Consider the following 13,460-nt stretch of genomic DNA (forward strand, 5'->3'; position numbering starts at 1 on the left):
ATCCTAAGTAAGGTGGTTAAGAGGGTTGTGAAGGGGCAGCTGCAGGCATTCATGGCTATCACATATTATCTAATTTCAGTCTGGGTTCAGGTCTGGCCATGGGACAGACCTCGCCCTGGTTGCCCTGATGAATTATCTTTACCAAAATTGTATGAGCCTCAATCTCTATGTGGCTTTTGCCACATGCTTTGTATCCTCCTGGACCAGCTCCAAGGAATGGGAATTAGGGGCCCTGTGCTACAGTGGTTCTAATCCTACTTACATGACTAGGCCCAAAGAACAGCATTGGGAGAGTACTACTATTCAGCCTCCCCAATGCTTTGGCATCTCTATATGAAACTTTTGGAAGAGGTCATTGGGAAATCTGGGGCATGGCCCATCCCTATAGAAGGTAGAAGCCACCGCCAAAGAAGATGAAGAAGATTGGTAGAATAATTCAGTGAATATGCAGGACACATTAGACAATTTGAAACTCAAAAAGACATTGGTTTTTTTCCTTTCCCCCCCCTTTTATATAAGGGGAATGTTTAAAGCATAACCTTGTGAGCTTTGTGTATAGGCTTTTACATTAGCTGAACTTTTAAAAGTCACTTGTAATAAGATGAATAAGGTTTAAAAATTAGATTGTTAAGAATATAAGACGTTAAGGACGTGCATGAATAAGAGTAAAATAATGGAACCAGGAGGGGGAGTGGAGGGAAGTCAATTAAGACTTATGGCTGAAATTGTTAAAAGTGAATTTATTTGTTTTTTGTTATTTTGGGAAATTAATAAAATGTTATCCAAACAACAACAACAACACGGAAATCTGGGGCAGGGTCCTTACTGTATGCTGATGATACTCAGCTCTGCTTCTCCACAACATCTGAATCAGGAGACACTGTGCAGTGGGATGGAGGAGAGAAAATAAGCCTGAACCCAAGGAAGATGAAGGTGTTGTGGGGGGGGGGGTCCTGTGACTGATAAGACATTGCCTGCCTTGGATGGGGCTGCAGAAGCAGATATGCCATCTGCGGGTGCTTTGGGATCTAGCATTGTAACTGGAGGCCCAGGTGGCCTTAATGGCTAGATCAGGAGTAGTCAACCATTTTATACCTACCGCCAACTAATGAATCTTTCTTGATGGTAAAATTTCCTTACCGCCCACCAGTGCTCGGTGGTGGGAGTGATTCAGTTTGTGCTGTAGAACCCCCTACCATCCACCTAGAATCCTGAAACGCCCACTAGTGGGCGGTAGGGACCAGGTTGACAACCCCTGGGTTAGGGCTACCTATTACTAACTTTGGATGGTACAAGAGCATTAACTCTTCCTGGACTAGGATAGCTTGATCACAGTAGTCTTGGCACCCGTGATTTCAAGACTGGATTGCTGCCCTGATGCTTGGTCCAGAAACTGCAGTTATTGCAGAACCCTGCAGCACAATTGCTAACAGGAGTGAGGTCCTGTCAGCACGTTGTATTTGCATATTATACCTGGCTCCTGATTTAGATCCTGTGAAATAGTAAACACACACACACAAAAATACATTGGGATTATACAAATAAATAACAAATGAAATGAAATATTATTTTACTATTTACTCCTAGAAGATACTGAATGTTTAATATTGAAACCCTTATCTATGTGAACAGGGGCAGTCCTAAACTCTCTGTTGTGTATAGTGTTAGGAAAAAGGAAGTGCATGTATGTTTCAAGTCAACTTCACATATGTGCCAAATTAGGTGGTCTTGGGTTAGCTTTACTCTCTTACTCTCTCTCTCTCTCTCCCACCTTCTGTCTCTTAAACTCTCTCAATTTGCAACAATTTGCAACACTTACACAGCTGATGCAAGAATTACCCCCATGTATTATACTGTATGTAAAGTGCTGCAAATAACACCCCCCCAAAAAATCCTGTACAAATGCTGTGTTGTTATCAATTTGTCACGCATATGAAGATCAGCTCATCTGACTACTAGCACAGCATCATCTTAAAGGAAACAAATATGGAAATAGGACTGATTATGCATACCTAATAAATGAGGCCTTGTTTAACATGAAGCTCCCAGAATTCCTCTCAGTGCTGGCTGGTCATTTTCACAGCGGAATGTGAGGCAGTCACAAGACTGCAATGTTGCTTGTCACTTGAATGGAGTCATGGCCATTTTCGCTAGCAACACAATAGATTTTTTTGCAAATGAAAATGCTATATTGACTAGAACAGTCATTTGATTTCTTAATTATTAGCTGGTTGGAAAGTTATAATAAAGGCACAGTAACATATAAAATGTTCCGTTCTTGAAAATTTTCTGCATTTTCGGTTCTTGAACCTATACGTTGGTACCTCGGGTTAAGTACTTAATTCGTTCCGGAGGTCCGTTCTTAACCTGAAACTGTTCTTAACCTGAAGCACCACTTTAGCCAATGGGGCCTACCGCTGCCACCGCGCCGCCGGAGCACGATTTCTGTTCTCATCCTGAAGCAAAGTTCTTAACCTGAGGTACTATTTCTGGGTTAGTGGAGTCTGTAACCTGAAGCGTATGTAACCCGAGGTACCACTGTAATGGGTCTTGAACTGATGGTGTCAGGTGGAGATATTCTGCTTGTACATCACCACCTAGCTCTGACGAAGGGAGGAAACTGGAGGAAGAACAGCCTAATCAACAGAGGAAACCGCCTTCCTTTAGAAAGCTACAGCAAACCAGAGGATACTGACTCCCAAAAAGGTTTTCAGAACAGGCTAGCTTGATAGTCTAAGCAACTAGAAGACCAGCTCTTAAATTTCACAGGAGCAGGTGCTGATACCCCTTTCCCCCTTTTGCATATGTCTGACATTGGTTGTGGCTTTTCTTCCTGTTTCTTGCTTCCTGAAAGTGAAGGGGCTGGTAGAAGTAGGAGAGATCATTCTGTTTCTCCTCTGGGCCCAGCACAGAACCAAGTGGGTTGCTAGGGGAGGGAAGACACCCTACTTTGTACCCAGTATAATAATAATAATAATAATAATAATAATAATAATAATAATAATAATAATATATTTATTATTTAGACACCGCCCATCTGGCTGGGTTTCCCCAGCCACTCTGGGCGGCTTCCAAAAAAATATTTAAAATACAATAAAACATCAGATATTAAAAACTTCCCAAAACAGGGCTGCCTTCAGATGTCTTCTAAAAGTCAGATAGTTGTTTATTTCCTTGACATCTGATGGGAGGGCATTCCACAGGGTGGTCGCCACTACTGAAAAGGCCCTCTGCCTACTTCCCTGTAACTTCACTTCTCGCAGTGAGGGAACCGCCAGAAGGCCCTCGGAGCTGGACCTCCTCAGTGTCTGGGCTGAATGATGTGGGTGGAGACGCTCCTTCAGGTATAGAAATACAGTGGATTACTGCAGGAGGGAAGGAACACGCTATCATTCCTCTGCCAGTCCCCAGCAGGATAGTAAGTTTTGTGGCCTTATTTACAAGGCTGTGTGTATCATACTATGTAACAGCATAATACAGAGACTATGGTAGAATTTTGTGGTGTACTCAGCCATCGACTGGACCTATGGTGGGGGTCCTTGTTCTGTGCATTGACACAGTAGTTACAACCCAGTGACCTCCTGCTTCCCAAGCTTCTTTGCACTCTTGGTCCAATTTGAATTGTTCCTCATACTGAGACAGGAAAATACATTCAAAAACAAAATGGATACACACACACACAACAAATTGGAGAGCTTTGTGAAATGTCTCCCCTCCTGCCAAACAAAGTGTCACCCTCTATAAGAAATCACCTGTATTTTTATTTTGCCTTTTATATTCCCTCCTCCACTTTCTACCTTTTGCTTTGAAATGCTCCTTTCCCCTTTAACATCACATTAATAACACCCACAAGTGATGGCGCCAAAACACAATGCATGCAGCCCAATTCTGTGCATTACAGGTAAATCCTATTGAGTTCAATGGAGCTTACTCTTAAGTAAGCATGCTGAAGTATTGCAGCCTATGAGGCATTCTGGGTGTCACTGCTGAAAATGCCACCTTCGCCAGGTTTCTGTGCTAAGAGGCAAGGCTGCATTTGCGATATGTCCTGACAACACGTTGACATCCATTTGAAGGGCAGCACAAGCAGGAGGCTTGCTCCCTGATCGTTCCCGGGAGCATTCTTTAGCCTGCACTGACCTTCACTTAAGGAGGAGCCTGCTTGCCAGTCATCCTCCTTCAAGTCGAGTCTAAAGCTGTCATGAGGAGGGAGTGGGAGGGGCACAAACCCTCCAGGCTTCCTTAGGACAACCCAGCTAGCTCAAACGGATGTGTGCCTATTGCATTATTCAGTGGAAACTGGAGCTGAAGCAAAAGCACATTGAAATAGCTCTTGCCTGGCCACTGGGGCCACATTACCAGTGACACTGACTGACTCACTCTCCGAAACACTCCAACTGCCAGTTTTACTTCAGATCACATCTGCCAGTAATTTGATCATGTCTTTTGTGCGCGCACACATGCACACACACGCACACACCAACTCTGTGGTTACTTTCCCCATCAGGCTTCTTCATCTTCCCAGCTAGAAAGCTCAGGAGCCCCATGTCAGCTTATTTCTGGCAGAAGAAATCACATTTTTCTTCTTACCAGACATCAGCAGGTGGCAGAGACATTGGCTGGTGGCACAAAATGATTTCAAGGGAAGGGTACGGAACAGGAAGGCCACAAAGGTTTTTTTTGTCTGAAAATACATAATCCCCCAGCTCTAATAATTAGGTTCCCTGTAGCTATGTGGCTGATGAGACGCTTTCTTTGTAGGATTTACAGCAGTGATGGGGAACCTACAGTCCACGGGTCTAATTAAGCCTGCGAAGCCTCAGAGGTTAGTTCTCCAGTCCATTTTGGGCAAACCTGTACATGCCCTCGATATTTTTGAAGTTGTAAAGCAAAGGTGGGGAACCTGAAGGCAGGGACTGTCTTATTAAAGTCCCTCTCTGGGAGTCTTTTCAGGGAAAAGAAATGCTCTAAATAATGAATAAATAGGTATTTGGGTAACAGATGATACAATTAACACCAACGCTAGATCAGCTATTGTCTTTTTGTGGCCTAAAAATGCTGGCTTGTTTACACTAGTGCTTTATTTTACTTTTCATCTACTGTTCATGAGGACATTTCCCTCAAATTACCTAATAGAGATTGGAACCTCTGCCTGTCTGACAAAGAAGAGAAGTTGTGCATTTATGGTGGTCAATCAGTGGGGAAGGAATGGCAGGCTTGATGTTGTTGTTGCTGCTTTAAAAAGTGTTCTTATATTTAAACATTTCTAGTAAACCTCAATTTTCATTGAGAGCTGAAGGTGAAGCGGGGAGGGTGTATGTGTGTGTTACATTTTATTGAAAATGAGAAATTCGCATTTCCACTTTAAAGGAGAGTCAAAGCCACATTCAAAAATATTTTATGCTGTCTCTACCTTTTGATTCAAAGAAATGAAAGTGTGAACATATCCACATTTTGTCAGAAGCTTCCAGATTGGTCAGTCTTGTAGAGCAGCATAATAATAATGTTAATAATAATAATAATAAATTATCTTACCCAAGCTACTGTGACTGATGTTATCTTATGAAGCTTTTGACTTGAACTTTTGTTTCTCCCTCCCTGCGATGCTTCAGAGTAACCCCAAGAGGAAGATTCAGTAGGCTTTCAATGCTTTCCCTTGCCTCCTTTTGCCAAGGAGTCTTACTAACGGTACAATCCTAACCCCATTTACCTGGGAGCAAACCCCACTGACTTGCTTCTGAACAGACAGTTAGGCTTTCCCTGTAATATATCTCTAGGTGGGAGATTTCTCTTACAGTCAACTGCCTGCCACCAATCTTAATTCCTTTCTCTGCTGTTGCTGCCCCCTTGTGACTTCTGCTGGGGTTTACAGCCCAGTAGAAGCCCTTTATATAATTTGTGCTTAAACTGCCATCTCCCCGCCTTCTTCCCATGTTCATAATACAAATGGAATTCAAAACTGGCTCTGCTTTCATCTGCTGCCATGCAGTAACAATGTCCACAGTGTTTAAAGGTGTTCTTAATCCTCCATTGTGAAATGACAACAGGTCCAGATCTCTCAAAGCAATCACTGTAGAGGTATAATCCTCCTTATCTCAGTAAATCAACCTTCAGACTTCTGGAGGGTGGGGACATTCAGTGACTAAGATCCAGGCTAGAGAAATTCACCCATGAGGGCAGCCCCACCGTGGGTGAGCAGCAAAGCCTCTTGACTATTCTGCCTGCAAAGCCATGCTGGAAGAGGCACAAGTCACACACCCTGAAAGAGAAGCTTCTGGCTGCCTTTCTCCCTTTCTTGTTTATATCTCCTTATCTCTCTTCCTACATACTGTACTTAGGCTGTGTATACACACCATCTATTTAGAGCAAACCCCTCCCCCCAAAAATAAAAAATCCTAGGAACCGTAGTTTACCCATTCACATAGCTACAATTCCCAGCACCCATAACAAAGTGAAGTTCTCAGGATTATTTGGGTGTGTGCGCTTTGAATGCATGGTGCATATGCAGCCTAATTTTCCTTAGGAGTTGGGAAAGGGTAGAGCAGGGCACCTCCTGGCAAATAGATGGGGAAGAAATGGAGGCAGTGAGAGATTTTACTTTCTTGGGCTCCATGATCAGTGCAGATGGTGACAGCAGTCACGAAATTAAAAGACGCCTGCTCCTTGGGAGAAAGGCGATGGCAAACCTAGACAACATCTTAAAAAGCAGAGACATCACCTTGCCAACAAAGGTCCGTATAGTAAAAGCCATGGTTTTCCCAGTAGTGATGTATGGAAGTGAGAGCTGGACCATAAAGAAGGCTGATCGCCGAAGAATTGATGCTTTTGAATTATGGTGCTGGAGGAGACTCTTGAGAGTCCCATGGACTGCAAGAAGATCAAACCTCTCCATTCTGAAGGAAATCAGCCCTGAGCGCTCACTGGAAGGACAGATCGTGAAGCTGAGGCTCCAATACTTTGGCCACCTCATGAGAAGAGAAGACTCCCTGGAAAAGACCCTGATGTTGGGAAAGATGGAGGGCACAAGGAGAAGGGGACGACAGAGAATGAGATGGTTGGATGGTGTTCTTGAAGCTACTAGCATGAATTTGATCAAATTGCGGGAGGCAGTGGAGGACAGAAGTGCCTGGCGTGCTCTGGTCCATGGGGTCACGAAGAGTCGGACACGACTAAACGACTAAACAACAACAACAACAGAGCAGGGCAAATGAAATGCCTAAACAGGTCTACAAAAAGTACATTTTGTTGAATTCAACGGAGCTCGCTTCCTGCTAAGTGGGTATACAGTTGCAGCCTAAAAGAGACAAACAATGGAAGGAGAGTCTCTCCTTCACTCTAGGTATGATTTATCTGGCATCGTCTCCTGGTAGGTGGGGCAGCCCTCATTTTGCAGAGATTTTATTGAGTGGGGATCGATGTCGCCCTGAAATATCCCAGTGCTCACCAGTGTGTGTGTGTGTGTGCGTGCATGTGCGCGCACACACACACCACAGACCACCAGCTGCTTTTACCATTTCTGCATTTCTCCTCTGCTTTTAAAAAGTATTAGTCCAAACAGTCCTCTTTGAAATTTAACTGGAGACAAGATGCTTTAGGTCAGGACAAAAGAAGACTGCAAATGGGACAGTGTTCTATAAAAAGAAACTTGCTGCTGCTGCTTTTAAGATTTGGTATTGATTTTTCCTTGTGTGTGCTATATCTGTTGTTACGCACAGAGCAAAGCAGGACAGGGAGATGTCTTCAGCGCTCTTCCTTGAGACGCTGCCTGCACTGCAGTTCATTAAGCCAGATAAAGATGACTGGATGTGCCAACTCAGGCAGGAACTGGGTAATATTGCCCACTATTTCCTGCCTCACAGGGTAATAGTGCCTTGTGCCTGCTAATTCCCTCAACTGACACATTCAGACATCTTCATCTGGCTTATCTGACACATTTAGATACTATAGGATATAAATTAAACTTGTTCTGCAGTGTACTTGACACTGTTTTAAGCGAGAGTGATCAGTAGAGCAGCCTCCGTTTGTTCTCAAAACTTGGTTCTGGCAGGAAATGCTACATTAAGTCTAGCAGAGCAAATGGGAATCTCAGGCCCAGGGAGACAAATGGGGCCAGATTCTCAGGACACTCCCCTAGGAACACTTCCATTTTTGCACATGCTCAGGTGCTACTTGCTTTCAACCTTTAGAGCGCAATCCTACTGCTGTGTTGGTGGAGGATGGCACAATGTTGCTTCTCTGCCAGCCCCCACCAATTGAAAGGACCATTACTGGAGGGAGCGGGCTCTACTATGGAAGAGGCCCCAGTTGCACCCAGGCAAGTTGGCAGCTACTGTTAGAAGTTCTTCTGCCAGCAGTAGGAAGCAGGAAGCCCCCAAATGGGATGGAGCGGGGTATTCATTCCTCGAGCCCCTTAGATATGCCAGCCTGGAACTGGTGTAGCAAAGAGTGGGCTGCCTCCCCTTATTTTGTCCTGGCTGGTGAGAGAAGACAGGGCTTGGGAGGTGGTGGCAGATGCACCACTCTGCTCTTTCCTGGTTAGGATTCCCCTGTTAGTTGCTCAAGGAACTTTCTGCTGCTGACACATCCTCAGGATGCTTTATAGCCAGAGATGCTATAATCAATGGAAGTGTTCGCTGCTGCTTCTGCCACCTGTTTCCTCCCAGCTGCCTCTTTCCTTCGCAGCTCTATGTCAGTCTGGCTGGCTTGTAAACAAAAACTCACAGAACAACAGCCAATCGGAGGATGACACATCATGACAAATGGGTGGGAACAGAAGGGGCTCCTGCAGACTGCAACATGCCACTGGTGCAATAAAACTTCATTAGCGGTAGATTTACGTTAGAGCATCTACACATCATTCTGCTTTATTAGTTCTTCTGCGCTACTTCCCCAGCTTTGATGCCCAGCTGTCTGGAGGGGCAACCTTGAGCTATAGCACAACAAAAGCAGGACATACCCTTTATTCCTTGAGCATATAAGACATAGCATGTGTGACACAAACCGTAGTCTTCTTTTCAGGATGTTCCTGCTCTGTTCATAGTCAATTTCTTGCTTTCTGACAGTGACACATGTAAGGATGGGTGAATCTGTTCATTTCAGTTTCTCTCAATTTCTCATTTTCCCAGTCTTAAATTTGGTTCTCCACATTTCCACATCAGTTTGATGATGATGATTTTTAAAGTCCTCATGCAAATTCACCAGCATTTTGGGTGAATTTCTTTTAATATACTTATATTTGTATGCAACTTTGCCTAACATGCGCATTTTTGCAAGCAATTTTCCTGAATGTAATTAATTTTGGGGTATATTATTGTTACCAACATATGCATTTCTAAGGCACATTTTACGCTAGTAAATGGACACATTGCTTGGTTGGAAAGGTGCACTGCAAAATTCAGAGAAATGCAAATATTGAAGGACAGTTGCATATTGTTTCAGAAAGCATGTATTGAATAAGTTCACCTTCAAATGCAAACTGAGCCAAACTTCTCCCCTAATCCTAGGCACAGGCAATATTTGGATAGTCTTGATCAGGGAGCGAGGTGCGATATGTGTGGATTGTGTTAGTTGGCGGCAAAGGGACATGTAAGCACATGCAGTACACCAGAGGAACTGAGCATTTTCTGTGGGCTCTGCCTACTGACCCACCAGGCTCTCCCAAGTCCTGCCTCCTGACCTGCCAGGCTCATCCACTTGACAAACCTTGCTCCACTGTGGAACTCGCTTGGCAACGTGGATGGAACTTGTAGTATCTCACTGCCTTCGTCTGCTCTCCATCACCAAGGAATGGGAGTAAAATTGTGCAAATGGGTGAGTGATGCAGCTGGGCATCTGGTCATGCTCTGACTCTTGCGGTTTGATCTTCCCCTAGATTCTCTCAAAGGGGCAACTGGGTATCACTGAGCAGGAGAGAGACAAGCCATAATGGAGCAGGCCCCGCCCCTGAATGAAGGTCACCCGGCAGGCTACAGAGCCACAGCCACCTGCATGTCCTTGCACGACAGAGTGCTTGATTTTCCTGGCACGTCGGAGCAAAGTTCTGAAATGTAACTGAGCTCAGCCCTGGTGGCACTAATTGTTCAACTTTCAGATTTTGGAGTTTTTTAATCAGCTTGTGCCAACGGGAACAAAATTGCTGCTACCAGCAGAAGTGGTTTTTGTACGCACAGTTCCAGCCTCTCCCCCCCCCCTTGCCGCCCAACTGCGACTGAAAATCAGACTCCATGCATTGACTTAATGTCTCCCTGCAAGCAGCCAGAAACCTTAGCCTTGTGACGCAATTCACGTGGGGTTATTTTGGGGCAGAGATGGAAGCTGTTTATAGAGATGCCTGCAGCCATAAGTCAATTGCAGCTCGCAGATCTGTTGGTCTCTCTGCACCACCTATCAGATTACACATGGCAGGGCAATTGGGGTTGCAAGAGCCAGCACTGGCGTGACGGTCTCTCTCTCTCTCAGATATTATCTCTACCAGCTGGTTTGTAGTTATATTCTCAAAAATGGAGGCAGACCCTTCACACAGTGGCAACATGCAGCACAGAGCCAACAAGAAAAGGGACCTGTCCCCCTTGCATCCACTGGGTTCACCCACTCGAGACAGGTAGCTCTATGCCTCTAAACATGATATTTGCCAACTAAAACTGAAGTTTCTGTGGCAAAATGCTAATCAGCTTGTAACAGACCTGATGGAACACACTTTTTATTTTTATTTATTTAAAACACACACACACACACACACACACACACACACCCTGCTCTTTGACTTCACCTTTGAACTTCCTTTTTACCAATCTTCTTGTTTGGGGGGAAGTTTCCTCTTCTGAAATCCAATGTGACCATGTTGGATTTTCTTGGCAAGCGGCTGTTTACATGTATTTTAAATTTAATAGCACCGTGGTCATTGCACCCAGTTGATTCAACAACCCTTGCATCTCGCACGAGGTCCTGGATGCCACTTGAAGTTAAATCCAGGGAGGTGGTTCCATTTGATGACCGGCTGTTCTAGAGCACAGTCTTGGAGGACATCTAGGAAATTTACCTCTTTGTCATAAGTGATGCACATATGTCACCAGTCTATGTCAAGGTAATTGAAGTCCCCATTACTGCAACATTCTTTCTTTGGGATGCGTCTTTGATTCCACTCTTCCTCTCAACATCTGAAGCATCATTATCTGAAGAAATGTAGATCTAGACTCTAAATACATTTCTGTTTTGGCCACAAAGACCATCAATATCACAGATAGAGCAAGGAACAGTCCATCTCCACAAAGAAGCTAGCTTTTACTTGTCTCAGATTCACAAAAATGTTAGAATTCACCTGTAATCTTTGTATTTTGGAACCATCCCGCCAAGTAACCAAATATGCCTTCGCTAAGAAATCTGCAGTAATCTCTGCACATGCTCTGTAATCTAGGACTCTGTTCAAGCAGGTAGCAAGCTTCTAGTTAAGTTAGAAAGACTTTAAAATTTTCATTTGCAAGTATGTATGTCTGATAGTTGCCTTTTCTATTTTTCCTCCTTTTCTCCCTTTTACCAAACAAAGTTCTTCTTCTTTAATACTTGGGATATTTGCCTTCCTGGGTTTAAAACAAAATTTCTCACTAATATCTTTCCCGTGTTCTAAGAGTGCACACAGAACTTGCCCCTTTATGTTCTAAGGATGTGTTTAAAGTTCCTGTAGGGTTTTATGTTTATGCCATGGGCTTTGGTGAAATAAATCAAAAGCATCTTTTTAATATTTTCCTAGAGCTGGGCTGGAGGGAAGGGGCTTCAGTAGGGCTTAGAAATACCACATGCAGCTGGGAATTCCCCCCCCCCCCCAGGTAGGTTTAGGCAGTGGTGACAGTGCATTGTGATTCTTTTTTTAGGAAACATTTGCAAAAATAGAAGAGGTCTGCCAGTAGGGAAAGTCTCCTCCCTTTCCCCCCGCTGATCCGTCACAATGTAATTGGGCAATTTGGGCATTGAAGAAAGTTGTCCTCATTCTTTCATGCTCCATGTGTCTCATGTCATATGGGATTATCTCACACACTGTACAACAAGAAGGAGACCAGATTTACAGCATACCTTCCCCTTTTGCTTTCACAGGGTACATCCAGGACAACTGATCCCTCACATCAGACTCCTTTCCTGAAGCCAAGGGCAGAGTGGGAAGTGCAGGCAGACAGAAGCACCCATTATGGAAATGGGCCGTGCCAGGGGTGTCTCTTGATGTCAGATGCTATGGGACTCAAAAGAGGGTAATCAAATCAAACGCTGAATATCTGCTCTCATTAATCAGATGGATTAAAAAATGCAGACTTGGGGGCAAAAGCATGAATATGGAGATGAATCAGCATAAAAGAAGGGGCTGCTCCAGGCCTCATCTTCCTCAGGTCACCAGGAGAGCAGGGAGCAAGGAAGGGCTCTGTGCAGAATGAGCAAGGAGGCTGAAATCATGCCTTGGGCACTGCTGGAGCCTGTGGGGGGCAGGGCTGCTTGTCACGCTAAGGATGCATCTGAGGGGTGAAACAGTCAAACTGGCCTTGATCCTCAGGGTTGCAAATGGCCCATTCCCCCCCCCCCAGCCTTGGCAACCTAATTCTCAAATTAATTATGCAAAATTGACAGATCTGGTTCAGGCTGGCGTCTACCAAGAACCAGGGACAGTGAAAGGAAGGTAAGGCTATCTTACTGAGGGGCTACTGAGGGCAGCAGGGCTTCGAAACACCATTTTCTGAAGGCATCCGCTCATTGGGACCAGAGTGGGAGGCTATTTTAATCCCAAGAGCCACAAGCCCTTCTGGGCAACCTTCTGGGGGCCGCATGCTAGAGGTGGACAGTTGGAGCAATGAATATGCACATTCATTGGAGCAATAATATGAATATTACCTTTGTGGAGTAGGCTAGTTTCTGTACACACTCACCCACACCCCTCTCTAGCTTCCACCCAAGAGGCATTATTAGAGTTCAAGGACACATTCTAGCCAAGCAAACTCAACAAGGGTGGAAAGCACAGCTGAGCAGGGGGGAGGAGAGTTATATGGAGCTACAAAAACTTGGATGGACACATCTGGCCCCCAAGCCTGAGGTGCCCTCCACTCTACTTTAGGGTGCCCTTTGCGTGGCTGTGCGCAGCACCCCATCCCTGAGAGCCCCCCTGCCTGCTCCCCCCCCCCGCTGCCAGAACTGGGAGGTGGAGTTCTTTGTGTAGTTAAAAGGGGCAGAGCCTACCTGAGAGCGCACAGTCGGCTCCAGAGCTTCACTCTCCCTACCCTCCCTTTGTTTAATGCTCTTTTATTACACGTTAACTTTTTTTACAGGTATTCAGGAGCTGCTATGGTCTTAAGATGGTTGCTGTTAAGGGACCGGGAAGGAAATTCCCTGCATTGGCAAGTTTCGCCTTCCTTGTAGCAGATGTCACAACTTTGGCGGTTTTAGGCCTTGGGTGGAATCCTTTAGTCTATCTTCTTTAAATGGGT

The sequence above is a fragment of the Podarcis vaucheri genome (genome assembly GCF_965113315.1).
Source record: "Podarcis vaucheri genome assembly, chromosome: 1".
Lineage (NCBI taxonomy): Eukaryota > Metazoa > Chordata > Lepidosauria > Squamata > Lacertidae > Podarcis > Podarcis vaucheri.